This window comes from Calidris pugnax, unplaced genomic scaffold (genome assembly GCF_001431845.1).
Source record: "Calidris pugnax isolate Ruff unplaced genomic scaffold, ASM143184v1 scaffold273, whole genome shotgun sequence".
NCBI lineage: Eukaryota > Metazoa > Chordata > Aves > Charadriiformes > Scolopacidae > Calidris > Calidris pugnax.
Window position 1 is genome coordinate 9,053,886 of NW_015094508.1, and position 18,078 is coordinate 9,071,963.

Genomic DNA, 18,078 nt, shown 5'->3' on the forward strand with positions numbered 1-18,078 from the left:
ATCAGAGTAATGAGCTTAATGAGTAAGTAAGCTTTTCTAACAGACAGATTTTTCCTCTTGATGTTGAGTTCCCAGCTGCCACCTCTGTGTTACACTGAAGTTACTAAGCAGCACGTCTCAGCTCAGCACTCTGCTGCATGTGTCATGCTGAAGTCTTCGTGAATTTCATATATAACAAGTATTTATTACTCTCAAGATTACCAGATCAGTGCAGAAGGTTTTTTTCTTATATTGAATTTATGCCATTTGTGTAATTTCACATTTCAACAGCTGAATATAGAAACCTTGAAGAAATTCTGTTTGGAGGTAGTTTTTTGATTATGCTCTTTTGTGCACATCCTGTTCTTGTTTTCATGAAACAGTTTGTTACTGCTATGTATTCCTCTGGAAGAAATACTGCTTTGCTTTGCAACATTAAAATGGCAACAGGGAAAAGCAGCAGGAACAAATGAAGTCCAGACAACTCAGTTTAAGAGGAAGAGGAAAAACAAACTAAAAAGTTGTTAACATTCAATTAACGCGTTTAAGTTGCAGGAAAAAATTATTTTGAATACAAGGCACAAAGGACAAGGACTCTCTAAGCCGGGGTGGCCATCTTCTTGTGTTTTCATGACTTCAGACTTGACCTAAGCATGGTGCAGTATCAGATAGCTCCTGGACTACTTGCCAGGTGATTGCTTTTTTTACAATCTTTACTTGTCTGTCTTAGCTCAATGCACCCATGGTTCTCACTCCTCCTGGCATAGTTCCAAGGATCAAGGTTCAGAAGAATATCAGTATCTTGGATGTGAAAAAATTCTGTTAGGTGCTTCTTGTTCACTAAAGACTACATTAAGTACTTCTGTTCCAGTGTGAATGTTTGTGGGGGATCAAGGGTTTAAATTAAAAAGCCGTGTATGATATATATGCATATGGGTACAAATATGGAGAGCATAGTACAGGCAAAACAAAACTATTCCTGGATATATCTGTAGTATGTATTTCTTCTACTTGCATTGTTTGGGCTTCTCTTTCATCATTCTGTTGCTCAATGAAGAATTGTTACATGTACTATTAAATTTGATAGCTTAATTTCATAGTTTATGAAGGGATGAGAAAAAAAGCAAACATGGTTTCATTTAAAATACTTTGTTCATTGTTGGATGAATGTAATAAAGTGGAAGCCAATCCAATTATGGATAGCAAAGTTCTATTTTGAAGTTATATATTAATCCCTCTTTAGCATCTCAGTTTGTGTTGAATTTTTCTATGACAGAAGTAGAAAAACTTCAGCTTAAAACTTGAAACATTTTGTTGGGTTGCAAGCACTTAATGATACTGTCAGCTTCTGAGGCAGAAAAAATCTTTCTTATACGTTCTCCAGTTTTAGTGGTCAAGTGTGTGGGTCACTACTCCTTATACATCTTCAGTTCTGAGCTCACTGCAAAAAATTGGATTAGAGCAACTGATTCTGAAAAGTGCTTTTGTGGAATCTATTAAGAACTCCAGGGACAAAAATAATATTACTTTTTTTCTGCTGTTTCCTTTTTATATTACTTTTTATCCAATTGTGCTTTCCCTCTTCTCTCCTCTGCCACTGGTGCTACCTGTTAACCATAAAAGTCTTAGTCACCCTAGAGTTACAAGTGGATGCTTACAGAAGAGTATAAGAGCTGTATAAGTATTCTGTGTAAATACAGAACAATGCTTTCTCTGACATAGCCCCCCAACTTCTGGCACATGGATATGCATTGCAAATTATACTAGTGGTTTGAATTTCAAATATCTGCTTTGTTTTGGGTGAAATCCAAATGCCCAAAATGAGTAGATTTTTCCAATTCTAAATATGAAAACAATCCCCACTCTTGATACTTTGCTCCTAGTAAGTAAAGCTATGTTTCTTTGCAGGCACTTGAAGTCCTTTAAATGTGAATAGCCTTCCACTTAATAGTGTGTTTTAGTAAGGTATTATCCTCAGGAAGACACAGGCTATTCCAATAAAAATGAACAGCAAATATCAATATTTTTTTTAATAGTAAAATGTGAGTTATATTAGTGCTTCATGGGTCGCAGAATAACTTCCAAGGTTCTTCATGGGATTAGAGTTTGGAATGGAATATTAACAACAAGGTCTTTACTTCTGCTGGATGGAAATAAACTTATTTGTCATTCTATGCCTATCAAACCATGGATTTTTGTGATCTCCTTGTATAGTATCTGAGCTTTTGCTACTTTTTCAGCACTTGTATTTAGAACACAATTAAACATGTACAGTTTTGAGCTTTATTATACATATTTCTTCATGAGACTTGCAAGAGAACAACTGAAATGGACTCTGGATTAACAGCTTGGTGAAATAATCTATGTTCCAAACAGGTATGATAAAAGCAATTGCTGAGACACGCTGCCATAGCAGTATGTCTGTGGCATCTTGTCAATGGAACACAGTGTATTCCTTTTACATGTGTCCTAAAATAGTTCTTATAATGTCAACTTTGTGGGCATATTTACTTGAAAGTCAACAAAATTCCTGCTAAGGGCAGGAGTCCTTGTAATGAATACACAAAGGTCTGTTTTCTTCCTTACAAATTTGTTAGCAGTTGTCTTAAAAATTGGTCTTAAAATCTCTATATGTAGTATAACAGTGCATGCTTGCATTATTCATATACCTTTCTATATCTTCATAACTGCTAGATTTGGAAAAGTAGCATGGAGTATCTAAGCTTTGTGATAAGCATGTGATAACCCTTTGTGATAACCCTTTGTGCAAACCTGATATTTAAATTGGGGATTTTGATGATTGACTTTAACAGAGAATTCAGATGGCTAACCTCATAAGGAAGTGTAAGCTTCAGTGCCTAATTTCCAAGTTCTCATTTTTTATGTCACTTTCAAGTCAGTCTGTCTGTCTGCTGGCCTGTATTCCTTCCCACCCCTGGACTCCCCCCGTCCCGAGTTTTTGGCAAGAATCAGATTTTGAAAGGGTATGTAATTTTTATTGGAGTTCAGTTCTTTGTTTTCACTTCTGTTGAATGAAAACCAGTTTGTCTTTGTGCCTTCTACCTGCTTTGTTTCAACTATAAAACCAGAGCATGAGGAACTGGATTAAGGTATTCTAGACATTTCTCAGAGGCCACTAAACAAGTTTTATTTGACAGCGTAGAGGATGTGAAAAACTATGCAAAATTAGACCCTAAAGCCAAATGATAAATAACACAATTGTCTTATTATGTGACCAATATTTATCCATCTAGTTCTACACAAAAATACAGCTCCCCCCTCTTCCCCAAAGCAGAATGACAATATAATTGCACAAGGAAGAAAGAGGTAGGAGGGCAACTATATATATTTACACATACTAACACTTAATATTGATTTGCTGTTAGAGGTCTCGCTATCACTTCATAAGTCCAAGCTGGTTTAATATTTATGACGTTTACATATTTTTACTAACTTGTTATTTACTGGGAATATTTGCTATTGCACTTTTTAAAGAGGGTTGAGTGAAATGAAAATCATGGCTTGTTTTCTGAGACTCCTCATTTAATTTCTGCTGCATGTGAATATGGTAACCTTCCTCAGGCAGCTGGTAGCTAATGTCATGGTATGCATGAGGGAGAGCAGCCCTGAATTTTAATGAATGCCTCAGCATCAGAGGTCTAAGTCTACTGATGTTCCTCTTCTTTATACAACCTGACATTTGTCACACACACAAAAAAAAGCTCTTGGGTATAGTTTTCCTGGGGGAGCGGATGTGGAATAAGAAACTTGCATGTGGCTGTGGTTTGTGATGATGGTTTTCTGCCGCAGAGGCAGGCTCTGTCCCAGTTTGCTGCTGGCTGCCGTGAGGATTTCTCTGTGCCAGCAGGTGTGGCTCAGTAATTGCTGAAACCAACAGGAAACCTCCCAAATGAGTGGGAAGCCTATTTGCATGAGAACCATTCAACTAGAAGAAGATAAATGTTAAGCATCTATTTCTAGGCTAAATTAAGTCCTCCATAAGTAGTGTTTCTGTACTTTAAAAGCAATTCTCAGTGAGTGACATCAAAGCCTTTTTTCCTCCACTGGAGAACTTCAGTGACCGCAATAACTGCTGTTGTTTCCCTACTCTATTTTATTATTGTGTCTTTGCCTTGCTGTTGAGAGGCTGCTTAAGTGGAGCTACTTTCTTATTGATCACAGTAAGTCCACATTTGTGTGATTTTGTGGATAAACCAGAGTTGGGCTGGTTTTGTGCTATTAATACTTGTCCAACAAAGTACTGTAAAGACCACACTTTTGTTCTTTCATAGCTGTTGACAGTGGAGGATTCAGAAGTCCTCCAAATGGCTTCTGGTGCCTGAGAATTTTTCTTTTTGGTTTTGCTTTGTTTTGTTTATTTTTTTCTGTAGAGAAGTCAAGAGTGTTGTCAGCAGTAGGGGAGAACACATGACACTTTGGGCATCTCCTTATGTACTTTCAGTGATGAATGTATTTGAATGAGTGTTCTAACAAAATGCTGAGAAGGAAATCCTGGTAGTCAGTACTTCTACTGACGGTACTGAAGGATACTGCTTGAAAAACATAATCAAAGTTCATGCAGTAAGGCCTTCAGCCTGATGTCAGCCCACCACAACCTGTTACATGCTCCTTTAACAAACAACTTGAAACAGATACAAGCAATTAAACATTACAGAGTGTACAACAGCAGCTGTTGTACTTCTGCAAAATGGACCATAAAGGTCCCAAGGTAAAAAAAGTGTAGGTAAGGTAGCTAAATGATGGTATGAGATAGAATTGCTTTATATTTGATGAAATGTGAATTATTTAACTGTCTGCAACTATAGTCTCTCTGGCAGGGTGGGAAGAAAGTGAGGGCATTTCCTGTTTCATTAAGACATCCCTGCAGTAGCAAAGTTAGCCGTGTCAACAAATGACATAAGAGAAGCAGGTGAATGCCCCTTCTATTCCTTAAAGATTTTGTAGCTTATATGAAAATTTCTTCTGCATCTCTACTTTAGAGTTTATGTGTGTTATCAATAAGTTTATGTAATCTATGACTTTTCTTCTGTAATATAAAATAACTCAGTTAAACTAAGCTGATTCAGGATATCCAGGGCTCGTCTGGCACAGTGCTTCTGTGTGTATAATGTCATTTTCAACACTTGTTTAAAACCTTTACTCCTATCTCTTCTTGCATCCATTTTTTTCTGTCTTTTCATTAATTTTTTTCATGCTTCAGATGTAGGTTTGCTAGCCTGTTGGTTGCAGGCTATATTTACTTGCTCAGTGTTTGATGCCTGAAGCACTGTAGTGTTTCTGTATCCATTAGATCAAGAGTATTAAATATTGCCTATGAATACTGATTTGAAATAAGCAATGTCAAGTGCCCTCTTGACTTTTACAAAATCTGCGTTACTGTTCCTGAATATTTACTGTGATAAATATACCAATCACATGCTGTTTTCTTCAGCTTTATGCTTTTAATTAACACGTATGTTTTCCTACATTTAAAGAAAGTGTTCTATGTTACTATTATTACCAGGAGTCTTTATATCCAAAGTATCTGGAAAAATGTATTGTGGGGAAATTACAAGATTAAAAGGTGAGATGAGTTTTTTCATAACTTAACTGCCTTGTTTTGGCTACAGTTATTTTGAAATGTTAATAAATAAGGATATAAAATTTGCAAAGGGGGTATTCAGTTTTTAAAAAATTACATGGCAGGTCAATAGGAAGAGTGAAATTGACTTTTTCTTAACTACAGTATATGTCTGAAAACCACTTGCCTCATCAAAATGTGTTAGTATGTCATTACATCTTTATTCATTCTCTGTGGTGATCTTCCTACATTTGTATTGGAAGGCGCTTCCACAATCTTGACACTCCTTGAAATAAGTAACTACTTTGTGAAAAAGACCAAAGAACTCCAAAGGATTTTTGGCATGTTGTTGGAACTTCCAAGAGTCATGGCTGGACATTGTCGTGCTTTCTGGAAATTGTAGTATTTACTTTTACCAGAAAAAGGTCGCTAGTTTTGGAGAAAGCAGGGGAACTCAGGCAGGGGAAAAAAGTGTGTTAGTTTCTAGGCAGCTAATATTCAAAGAAGTGACAAAGTGTGCAGAATAAATATTATTTTGGGGGGGAGTAGAAATGTATTCTACCATATAGATTTTAGAAATTACTGGTAACATTTAAGCTTACTTGTGCAATGGCTTAAGTAAATGTGAAGTATTTCACTTTTTGGAAAAGTCAATGAAGAAGAGAATGGCACCAATTCAGACTCCTCCAATTTCTCCTCAAATGCAAGGAAGTAATCTTTTAGCCAATCTTTGCTGAGAAAATGGAGAAAGTACTAAGCTGTCTGAAATCAGAAAAGGCTGCAACTTTGACGAGAAATGCTATTGACCCAGAAAGTGCAGCCACAGTTGTATAGCTAACTATTAAAGGGTATTCCTTCCTGTTACCTGTTGTCCTATGCCATTTCCAAGATATTTTCACACTGACTAGCTGGTTGCAGATCAAGCTCTTGCTGCCAGTGTCTGGCTGCAGATGAAGCACCTGTGTTAGAAAACAGTTTGCAAAAGAATGATAAGTTTTGGATTTGACAGTAAAATGAAATTTATTTGGCATGTTTACCTCCTGATCAAGATGTCAAGGACAGTATTTTTATGTCTTCTCCTGGTCACAGTAATTGAAACAAATCAGTATTTTCAGAGAAACAGTAAGGAACCACACAATTGCATTTTGCCATGGTGCTTTAATTCTGGCTTTAATTCTTGTCACATATATATGAGCAAGTTGTCCTTTTAATTTTAAAACCATTCAGGCATGGAGATGAGTAAGAGACTTCTAAAAGATTGAAGATGACAAATTATCACATGGCATCTACAAGCAACTCTTGAAAAACTGGATACTTGTAATCTTTGATCATTTTTAATGGTGACAATTCAGCATCCCATGCAGAAAATAATTAGCATGAATCCTTTGCAGTTAAGTGCCTGGCATCTGAATTTCTCCTCTTTGCTGAAACAAATATTACCTTTTCTTAAACAATCCCTTTGAAGAGACCCTTAATTGGAATAAAGTACATTCATGTTTCTTTGTCCTACTGAACCAGACAGTAAGTTATTTGTGACTTCTCTTTTTTCCTGCTCAGGAAGAAGACTTGCTTCTTCCTTCTTTGGCAGGTTTTGGGATGAAATAAGTCTCTTAGTGATTGCAATATGCTAAGCTTTTTATAACTTGAGTTGTTGTAATGGTTTACAAAAGAGCTTTGGATGGACACAGACCCATTAAAATAAGGAGAAATGATCTGTTTCATGAACAAACATCTATTTTCAAACAAGAAGTGCTGAAGTTGAAGGAAAATCTTTAAAAATGCCACAGATTTATTAACTGTCCACCTGATAAATATGAAAATAGCCTTCCTGGTATTTCTGAATAATAAGAATTGCCCAGATAAAGCTGGAAGCTTTTCACGTAAAACTTCAAAATTGGTTGTTGTTAGAAGACATTCCAGTAGCTTCTTTTAATGTTCTTTGTTTTTTTGGGCTAGATATGGTGAAATGCAAACATTAATCTTGAATTTCTGAAACTGCAAATTTGTTGTTTTCAACTCATACTTCTTATTCCTGTGTATTTATCCTTTGTATTTTTCCATGCCAAGGTAAAAACAACAATAACAACAACAAAAACCAAACAAAAGACACACAAAAAAATCCAAACAAACAAACAAAACCCCCCAAAAAGAACCCCAACCCTCCCATAAATGGAGAAAAAGAGAGGAGGAGGAAGAATAGGACAGAGATCTAATCTGCTGGATCATTTCCAACCTTGAAAAGACCCATAATTGATCTAATGCAACAATCCAGGGTGAGCAGCTGCAGAACCCTGGTGGTGAAGAGCTAGTAAGAGCTGTGTGCTTTCTTGCTTGCATTCCAGACTTGCTCCTTTGAGAACTTCTTGACAATTTGTTCTTATCTGTTTCGTTAGTAAATGTGTATTGTAGTGAATTTTTTCTGTGTATGGGTACAGGCCAAATCAAATTTTGGGGAAAAAATTGTACCTAATGTATGCATCTAGGAAGTGAATGTGATTAAAATAGACTCACTTAGTCTTTCTGATAATTAGCTAGCAGTTTTGGTGAATGTCTGATTAATTAATTGCTGCACAGGGATAAATCTCTGTGCCTGGCTGGCTTGGCTATTATCCTCTAGATACAAAGAGACTTAGTTAACTCTAGAATAGAAATACACTAGGCTCTATATTATCTATATAAGACACCGTGTTTGTCCAGTGGTTAGGATGACTCCCTGCTAATGTTGTTGTTTAGGCCTGGGTTTTTAGGCACTTGTAATGGTATTTTTTCTCTCTTTTTTTTTTTTTTAAGCCTCTTATTTAATTTTCTCTTGTTATGTGAAGGTTAAGTAACATCCATTGTTCATAGTAGTATTCATCTCTGTAAGCATATTTGCTTACAGATCATACATCTCTCTGTATAAATCCACTTAAATGTGCAATAAACACCTTTTTGGATGTGAACTGAACTGTTATTAAGGGCAAATGAAATGTACTCCAAGGAATGGGAATAAATAGCCAAAATAAAGGGAAGGGAGTTTGTGACTGACTTTAATGAGGACTGTTTTGTAGGAATTTGTTTATGAAGAGCAGTGATCCGTTCCTCCTTAGCCTAAAAATAGGTATGCATTTCGGATTATTCTCTTACGTGGGATTTAATACCAATTCTCAATACATTTCTTGAAGAAAAACTGTAAGAATGTGCAGAAATGTTCAGCTACCTCTTACAACATCTATCCCTGGCACCTAACCTAAGGGGACAAAGAGAGTATGCTCTGCGTGAAATGACATACAAAGGCAGAACAGACCACAGCTCTGTTACTAGTGATTTTCTGTGGTGTAATATGCTGGAAACCAGTAAGAGAATTAAAGCTCCTTGTGGCACCCCATGTACTGTCAAAGCTAAGCTTCTAGTGAGTTTCCTTGTCTATAGGCTGAGAGGTCTGTAGAAGGCTACACATGCCCTCACTTGGATCCTGCCACGCCAGCTGAAGACAGCCATGATATGTTGCTCATCATCTTGTCTCCTCTAGTGACCTAAAAGTCCGCTGCTGAAAGAAGGATGGTAAGACTGCTTCTTGTATTGCTTCAGGCAAAGTCAGCTTTTAACAAAGTCAGGATTTAAACACCTGATAAAGGTGGCTCGAGATATCTTAATTGACCTGGATTGTGTGAGTGCCTCATAACACAGGTCCTCCACTGGCAAACCCATTGGGAGGTTGTGCTAGATGAATGGCAAAAAAACCCCAAACACCTGAGGGAAGGGTAACACATTCAGTTAGCACTGATATTTGCTAAGCTGGATGTTGATTCACTAGGAAACATTTCTTTAGGTTTATAGAATTTTCAGCTTGTGCTGTGTTGACATCTGGAGGGTTACTGTGTAATTTATGTCCACAAGTATCATTTGGGGGGGCTGTTTCAAGGTCCCTTTTAAATTGCACAAAATAATAAAAAAACAAGTGGAGGCAACCAATAATAACCAGAAGTGCTTAACTTCTACCACATTGCCTTGCACAAATTTCATTGTGTTTTCCTAGTTATCAATTCTCCATCTGTTTTTGTTTCTTTTATTTATTTATTTTTTTCTGCTACTGGTCCTGTGCTGACTCTTCGACCATATAACTGGGGTATTCACCCTTTGAAACAGTCTTTGAACCCAGCCATGTTCATGTCTCTGAAACACAAGCACATCAATTTCGTACAACTCCTACTGTGTTAGGTTCTTGGCACACCAGTCCTGTTTAGGTCAGCCCGCTGCTCCTGGTGGCTGTTGCTGTTCAGTGTACTGTCTTTCAAACTCAGCCAAGAATCTTGTACAGGGCTGTCCATGACTGTTTCGTCTTCCCCTTGGAAATGTGATGGATTCTTAAGGAATGAAGGAAGACGCAGGGAAAGGCTGTTTAAAAAGGCTATTAATACTTAAAATTTACTTCTTGATGTAGTGTGTTTCACTGGACTCTTTGGATTGAATATTTTCTTTTGCAATTTCTCTACCCTGTTAACAAGCTTTTTCTGAAACAGTCTGACAATACTGGCAACTGCAGCAATTTTTACAAGGCTGTCAATACACCTTTGCAAACAACAAGCCCTTAATGTTACTTCAATTTTTAGTTAAACCGCATTTCCTTCTTTCTGAAGTGACAAGGAAAAAAAGTACTGCTTGAGGGAACCCATTTCTGACAATCATTCATAGCAATGAGTCAGATTGTTAACACCATATGGAGCTGCCTTTACGCAACCCCATGTGTCTATAGGTGAGTGAAGGCGTAACCAGAACTCCTGTCCTGCAGGCCTCAAGGCAGGTGCCAATTTGTCTGATGCACTTGGTAGCCCTTTGGAAATGCTTTATCATGTGTAACAGCCATTTGCTTGGCATAGGAGTGGTGGTATTTTCAAAAAATGTTTTCCATCTGAATTGTTTTAAGCAGCACTACTAGAACTTGAGGGAAAAAAAATGAAATAAAGACAGAGCTTTTTTTATGGGGAGGAGGTAGGGGGAACTGCTTTTCTCCTCCACATCCCTCTCCTTTAAGAAAAAGGAATTTAGAAAGCTCTGACTGTCATACTGTTTTTAGTGGGTGACAGCCCACTAAAACCACCCTGTGCTTTTAGTGCAGAGTGGAGGTGGAAGTAAAAACAGCTTTTCCACAGGCCCTGTGGAGAGGAATGGCCCTGTGATCTGAAATTGATGGCTGAAGTGACAAAGCATTATAATAGTGCTGCATCTATTATCTCCTGTCATGAGGAGTGTGATGGGTAGACCCTGGCTGGACACCTGGTACACACCAAGGCTGCTTTATCCATCCCTTCCTCAGCTGCACACGGGAGAGGAAACAACAAAAGGCTTGTGGGTTGAGATAAGGACAGGAAGAGATCACTCACCAATTATCATAATGGGGAAAACAGATTCTACTTCAGGAAATTAGTTAGATAATGAGAAATAAAACGAAGTCATAAAATACCTGTCCCCACAACCCAGGCTCAACTTCACTCCTGATTTTTTCTACCCTATCCCCTCGAGTGGTGCCAGGGAATGGGGAATAGGGGTTGTGGTCAGTTTGTCACATGTTGTTTCTTCCTCACCAGGGGAGGACTCCTCACACTCTTCCGCTGCTCCAGTGTGGGGTCCCTCCCATGGGAGGTGGTCCTCTGTTAATTTCTCCAACCTGAGTCCTTCCCACAGGCTGCAGTTCTTCACAAACTGCTCCAGTGTGGATCCCTTCCATGGGTGTGCAGTCCTTCAGGAACAGACTGCTCCAGTGCAGGTCCCCCATGGGGTCACAAGTCCTGCCAGCAAACCTGCTCCACTGTGGGCTCCTCTTTCCACAGGGCCACAGGTCTTGCCAGAAACCTCCTCCAGCATGGGTTTCCCACAGGGTCACAGCCTCCTTCAGGGCATTCACCTGCTCCGGCTTGGGGTCCTCCATGGGCTGCAGGTGGATATCTGCTGCACTGTTAACGAATATGGGCTGCAGATGAACAGCCTGCCTCACCAAGCTCTTCACGATGCACTGCAGGGGAATTTCTGCACAAGAGCCTGGAGCATCTCTTTCCTGTCCTTGTTCACTGACCTCGATGTCTACCGAGTTGTTTCTCTCACATATTCTCACTTCTCTCTCCCAGCTGCCATTGTGCGGCTGTTTTTTTCCCCATCTTAAATATGGGGACAGAGGTGCTACCAGCATCACTGATGGGCTCAGTCTTGGCAGATCTGTCTTGGAGCCAGCTGTCACTAGCTCTGTCAGACACAGGGGAAGTTTCTGGCAACTTCTCACAGAAGCCCCCCCTGTAGCTCCCCAGCTACCAAACCCTTGCCATACAAACCCAGTACAAGGAAATAAATGTCCTGTTATGAACTTGTATTTTGTGTTCAGATAGGAAAGCTAGCTCTGCTTCTGTATGTCCCCAAGAAGTCGGGAAGAAGAGATTACACGTCTAGTTAAGGAAGTAATCTTCACTTTTTCTGGCTCAAGCCAAAATAGTCTCTCTGCAGTGTCTCATTTGGTGTTGTAACCAAGGTGTTACTCTGAATATACTTTTATTCAAACTGCTTAATTTTGAGATTGTAAATATTATTATTTTTATGACAATTAACAGGGTAGTTGGACTTTGGCAGAAGTAATAGTGTAATAAGTTGCTACCTAAAATGATTTTAGTGTCCCAGGCCAAAGTTTGGATTTAATTGTGTGCTGTCTCAGAGTAGACCATGATGCAGTTTAACTTTGTCAGACTATCAGAAGTCATGTTTTATTGAGCGTATTCCCAGGTGAAGGTAACTGAAGAAGCAGCAGCAAGTAGGTAGTGTTTAATATCTGAGGAAACAGGTAGCTTACAACCAGACCTGGTTCTTCCTTTATGTGGTTTTCTGGGCACAGAGATGAGAGCTGGCTAGCACCGGGATCCCTCTATCTTAGCAGGTCTCTAAGTCTTCTACATCATGGAAATTCATTACACATAATGATTTTTATCTAGTCCCTGAAAAACTCATTAACTGAGAAACAGAAGCAATAGTAATAATGAAAATTTTTAATTTTAGCAGGTGTAACCTGTTTAAATGCTATGCGACTTTTCTGTAATCTTACCAGTATAATTTATGTTTCTGCTAGTATCAAAGCATATCTCCCATTTCTTTAAGCTGAAACTGTTGGCTGAATTTTATATGAATTCACAGATAATTTTGATCCTACTGAAGGTCTTGCTGTTCACTGAAACTTTCTATTCACGGAAAGATTTCTCTTAGCCATGATGGTGAAGGTCACCAATCTTAATGTCAGAGCCTTGTAGATTAGAAATATTGCTATAAATGGATTTGTTAGTTCTTTCTCATTCTCTTTTGGTTGGATGTGTTCCTTTTGTTTGTCACTGTGTTACTCAGATTTGAATACATTCAAATTCGGAAGGAGCCGTATGCAGCAGTTGGAAGTGGCTTCTGCTTTGCACTGATATTTCCTTTAGAGTTCAATCAATTACTTCCAAATATTCATAGATCTCTGAAAATATGGTATGAGTTTCTAATATTCATTTATATCTGCAAAATCATGACATGCATTGATTGAGGGTTTTGTTATGGTGTAGGTGTCTCTTCACTATTCCTCAACTGGTAGATTCAAGAAAGAGCTGGAACTAGAGACATGCTTTAAGGGTGGACTGTCATGTCCTCTACAGTTGTCTATGTTGAGTATGGGTGTATTTGTCAGTGTGCAGTAGATAGAATTGTATTACCTGGATGAATAGAAAGGAGACATTATTAGAAATGCTTTCAGGTTTTGTCTCTGTACCTTATCTTATAAAATATTTTTTATGTGCTTGTTCCATAGTAGAACTATTGAAATTAGTGTGCCTTTTTTTTTTTTTTGGATAGTGACTCTTTGCTTATTTGATTCAAAATCAACAGAAGCTTTGCTATAAAAATATTCATGAAAAATCCATTTCCTGACTGAGTCTTAGATTTTTCACTGGGGTCTCCAATGTTCAGAATTATTTTTGCTCACTTATTCTGTGGCTACAGAAGCAGTCAGCAGCCAAATATTCTTACTTGAGCCTTGCAACCTTTTAACTTGGCAGAATGGGATATAAAATCTTTACTGTGGAGGAGAGTCAGATCAAGGATACGCACATTTGACAGAAAAGATGGCTTATACCATGTGAACTGCAAATAAGTTTGTGAGTCCCCCCGGTAGTTTCCAGCATATTCTTTTTAACCTCATGTAGAATCATGGAATGGTTAAGATTGGAAGGGGCCTTAAAGATCATCTAGTACCAATGCCCCTGCCCCACTAGAGCAGGTTGCTCTAAGCCCCATCCAGCCTGACCCCATTTCCAGGGATGGGGCATCCCCAGGTTCTCTGGGCAAGATATTCCAGTGTCTCACCACCCCCACAGTAAAGAATTTCTTCCTAATACCTAATCTAAATCTACCCTCTTTCAGTTTAAGACCATTACACCTTGTCCTATCACGACACCCCCTGATAAAGAGTCCCTTCCCATCTCTCCTTGAGGCCCTCCTTAGGTACTGGAAGACAGCTATAAGGTCTCCCCAGACCCTCCTCTTCTCCAGGCTGAACAACCCCAACTCTCTCAGGTGTCCTCATAGGAGAGGTGCTCCACCCCTTCATAGCCCTCTCTGGACTCACTTGAACAGGTCCATGTCCTTCTTATGTTGGAAGCTCCAGAGCTGGATGCAGTACCCCAGGTGGGGTCTCTTAAGAAGAGTAGGGGGCAAAATCACCTCCCTTGTTTGTTTTGATGCAACCCACGATGTGATTGACCTTCTGGGCTGCACATTGCTGGCTCACATTCAGTTTTCCAGCCCCAGCAGCAGCTAAAATGTGTCATTTGTTGTCTTCTCCATCTGCACTTTTAAAATCTACTGAGCCTATATTGATAGAACAAAAGATTGCAGATTTCAGTGTTTACATCTACCGGGAATCTTTAACACACTTCAGAAATGATCTCCACAGGGTGCATGTCCCTTTACATCTAACCCTTCATTTTCACTAGGTGAAAATTGGAATTTAATCTGAACTGGAACTGCTCTATATTTCTTGCTTGTCTATTTCAAGTTATCTTTTTCTTTTGACCACCCACGAGGCCTCTCTGTGGTTTCTCTCTGGCAGCTCCCTGCTGCTCCAAAGCACTCCAGGCTGTTATGTAGCAGACAGATCCCAGTAGAGCGTGGGTGTAGAGCAGCAAGTGTGCTAATCAGCTATGTGGCCCTCGTTATGTCAGAAGTGCCCTCTGCCCCTGAACACACACCATGAAGTGTCCTAATCCAAAGAGAATATAGAATACTTTGTGCGAGGGCAAGGAAGAAGGGAACATCTGGAAACACCATAATGAGCAATGTATTTACTAAAATAGACTTCTACAAAAAAAACCCGTCTAAGTAGAGTCTCTTGAGATATGCAGACTCTTCTTCCAGGGCTTTCCCTCGCACCAGACAGCTAAAATGTTCAGAAAGCAAATGTGGCTTATATTAACATATTGTGTTTTTTTAAGTGTGAAAGAAGACTTGTTACCAGATAATCAGCCAATTCTCATACCAGAGATGTAATGAAGTTGGCATCATCTGCATCATATTGAGAATGTGTGATTAAAATTCTATTCTTATAAAGATTTGTATCAGAGAATAGAAGCATGTATGTGAGTGCTCATAGTCCAGGAGAAAACATCAGAAATGTACTGGTTGTGTTTCATAACTGAAGTGTTTATGTTCCTTTTTGCTGTCTTTGAAAATTCACCACAACTGTTTCCCTTATTTTCTACATATTTTCCTACTGCATAGGAAATAAAAAAAGTGATTACAGAAGTTTCAGAAGAATTTCTAATCAGGGCAGGAATGGGTCAGCAAAAGATGATGTAACATACCCTTGTATAAAAACATATAAATTACTTTAATACTACCTGATTCAATAGCTCCAGAAAATCATTGCCACCATAAAACTATTTGCAGACCATGTTGAGATGAGTTGATAGCTTTACATTTCTGCTTTGCAGGTCTCTGCAGTCTGGCAACTGTTACCTTTGTTTACTATTTAATGAAAGATGAAGGAGTGAATATGAAAGTGTTGATCTGTGGTCCTCTTCAAAAATACAGGTTTTCTTTTCGCTAGTTTTGGATATTGGCAACATTACGGTCAATGTGAACCTTTAATGCATGTTTTACATGGATTCTGAATAGGACCCTGGACAGGCTGAATGTCTCTTAGTATAGTTGGCATTCAGAGAATAAAAAAGCTAAACTTGTAAGGTGATTTTTGACACACAAGCTTCTGGATGGAGCCCAAACAACCACAAAGACATATAAATGAACAGCAACACAGACTACTCTGGTAAAGCGCTGGATACCATTTTTGCCAAAGAGGTCTGGTGTTTACCAGCCTGAATAAAGGAGGCCTCCTTTCCTTCAGATGAAATAAATACTAATGGAGCTGCTAGCTCCATCTACACTCTGCTTGAAGCTATGGAGTTATTCTCTCACCAAAAAGTCTCTTTATGCATCTCAGGTTTATCTGCAGTCAAATTTAGCAGCATGTATCATCAATGTGGACAGTGTGGGGAATGCTGTGGAAAGCTGCTAACAGCTGAAGTGCGGCTGTTCCTCAAATGTCACACCACAGATAAATTGAAGAAGCCAAGCACCGACTTCACAAAAAAAATTCCTCTTTTTCAAAAGATACAATGCTAGGACAACATAATGCAGGTTGCCAAGAGCAAAGCTTCAGTGGTAGAAACTGCAACTTATGGGTGCAGCAGAGTTGCAAAGACTGTGTGGAGAATGGCAGACTGTGCTGGCCTAGGTATTTCAGTGTAAATTTTTTTTTTTATGTCTTCATAATGGAAGATAAAGCTATTTCACTGCATGCAGCACCCTCCAAAGTAGTAATTTTAGTGGTTAAAACCAAGAAACTCCTCCCATACTTCTTGCAAGTTTTCTTATAATAGAGATTGAAGATGGCAGCAACAACTTAACTGTATTGCTGGCAACATGGGAACACCACTGTTGCCCTGCTGTATAAGTGATTCTCCAGGTTTAGCCTTAAATAAATTTTCAGACTGGGAATGCAAGATTCCTCTTAGCCTATCCATCCAGGGCACTAAGGTCTGGGGTACTTTGTGCATTGTGACCTAAATGTAATTTATCTTTTCTGCTGCTGTTTCAGTCCTAAGTGTTTCAAAGCATCAAAACATAAAGTTCCTACTGAGAAAGTAATGGTGAAATTAAAGGTCAAACCTTTTAGTACTGTTGGCAGGTAAACAGCAAGATTTGGCTGCCACCTTCAAATTTGTGGTAGATGTTATTTATGCTTTTAAGTACTCTGCTTTACCTCCACTTTCACTCTCTTTTCTGAGAGGGTTTCAGACTAGAAGGTATTTAAGGTATTTTAGTTTTAACTTCTCCATCTTGTGCTTACACTGGTCTGCTCTCTTCCACTGCTGATCAGACAGGTTAGTCTCCTAGGTTTTTGCACTGAAATGGAAGAGAAGCACTCACATGGACAGAGATTGGTCTCGGTGATTAAATGTCAGATGATGTGAATCACCATCCAAAGAACAGCACATACAGGGAGTTCAGCCTCCCCAAGGACCGCTGACTCACTTCTGATGCCCTGCTTATCAGAGGGCTGGATTAAGAGCCAAGGCTGTTTGAACAGTCTGTGAGTTATGGCTAACGCTTGGACTGCAACAAGGAGGCTCTAACTAAGCGTGCAAACCCAGCCTGTTCCTGCGTGGCTCTGCTCAGCTGGCAGCCTGCTTGGCAGGCTTTTTCTGAGTGAGTTGCAGTGAACTGCTTGAAAACTGAAGGGATGCTTCACAGAAGGACGGGTTAAATGCTGACAGTGCATGAACTAGACAGTATCTTCAGGTGTAGGCAGTAGAGTGGGAAGTGAGTAAACAGAAGCACTGGAATATGCAATGTTTGGGAATTATGGGACGCTACCCAACCATTATCTCAGCACAACTCGACTGCATCTGCACTCAGCTAACATACTTAGCTGTCTCTTCACTGAAAAGTGGATCATTTGGAGCTTGTATAAAGGAAAAATATGGACTTTAACTTCTGTCTACACGTGTGGACACACAAAGAGCATGTTCTATTAGAGGTTAGAGGACTGCTGCTAAAACGAGTATAGGAGCAGGGGACCACCCTGAAGTGTCAAAATAACCCCTAGCAATCTCAGGAGCAAAGAAACTATTGCCACTTACTTCTGAGGACAGAGCGCAGCAAGGATGGTTTAGATGAGCAACAGGGATGGAGTCACCTGGAAGTGACACAGTGTGGTTGGCTTTTTCGGTTGGGCTTGTGTCCCCCTTTTCCCCTTTTCCCCTCCTTTAAAGGCAGATTAAAGGACGTCTTAGTTTGTAGGTGTTAAGAACAGTCAATTTACCTTGCAGGTTGGACTTTGCATAGCTGTGTTGTGAACCGGGGGAAGACAGGATAAATTTCTACATACTGTCCTTGCTTCTTCAGGTAGGCTGGCGGGCAGACATTCACTTGCTATAACTGAGTGTTTCCACTACCTTCTTGAAAAACTC

At 39.3% G+C, this 18,078-nt stretch overlaps 1 protein-coding gene across 1 annotated transcript in view; it reads left to right on the forward strand.

Annotated features, from left to right (window-relative positions):
• The window catches only part of PDE4D (phosphodiesterase 4D), a 623,750-nt gene that overhangs the window by 30,255 nt on the left and 575,417 nt on the right, over nucleotides 1–18,078 (forward strand). The window contains exon 2 of the mRNA XM_014964972.1: nucleotides 17,938–18,013. The gene's annotated coding sequence lies outside the window, so the exon portion shown is untranslated. The remainder of the gene's footprint in view (nucleotides 1–17,937; nucleotides 18,014–18,078) is intronic.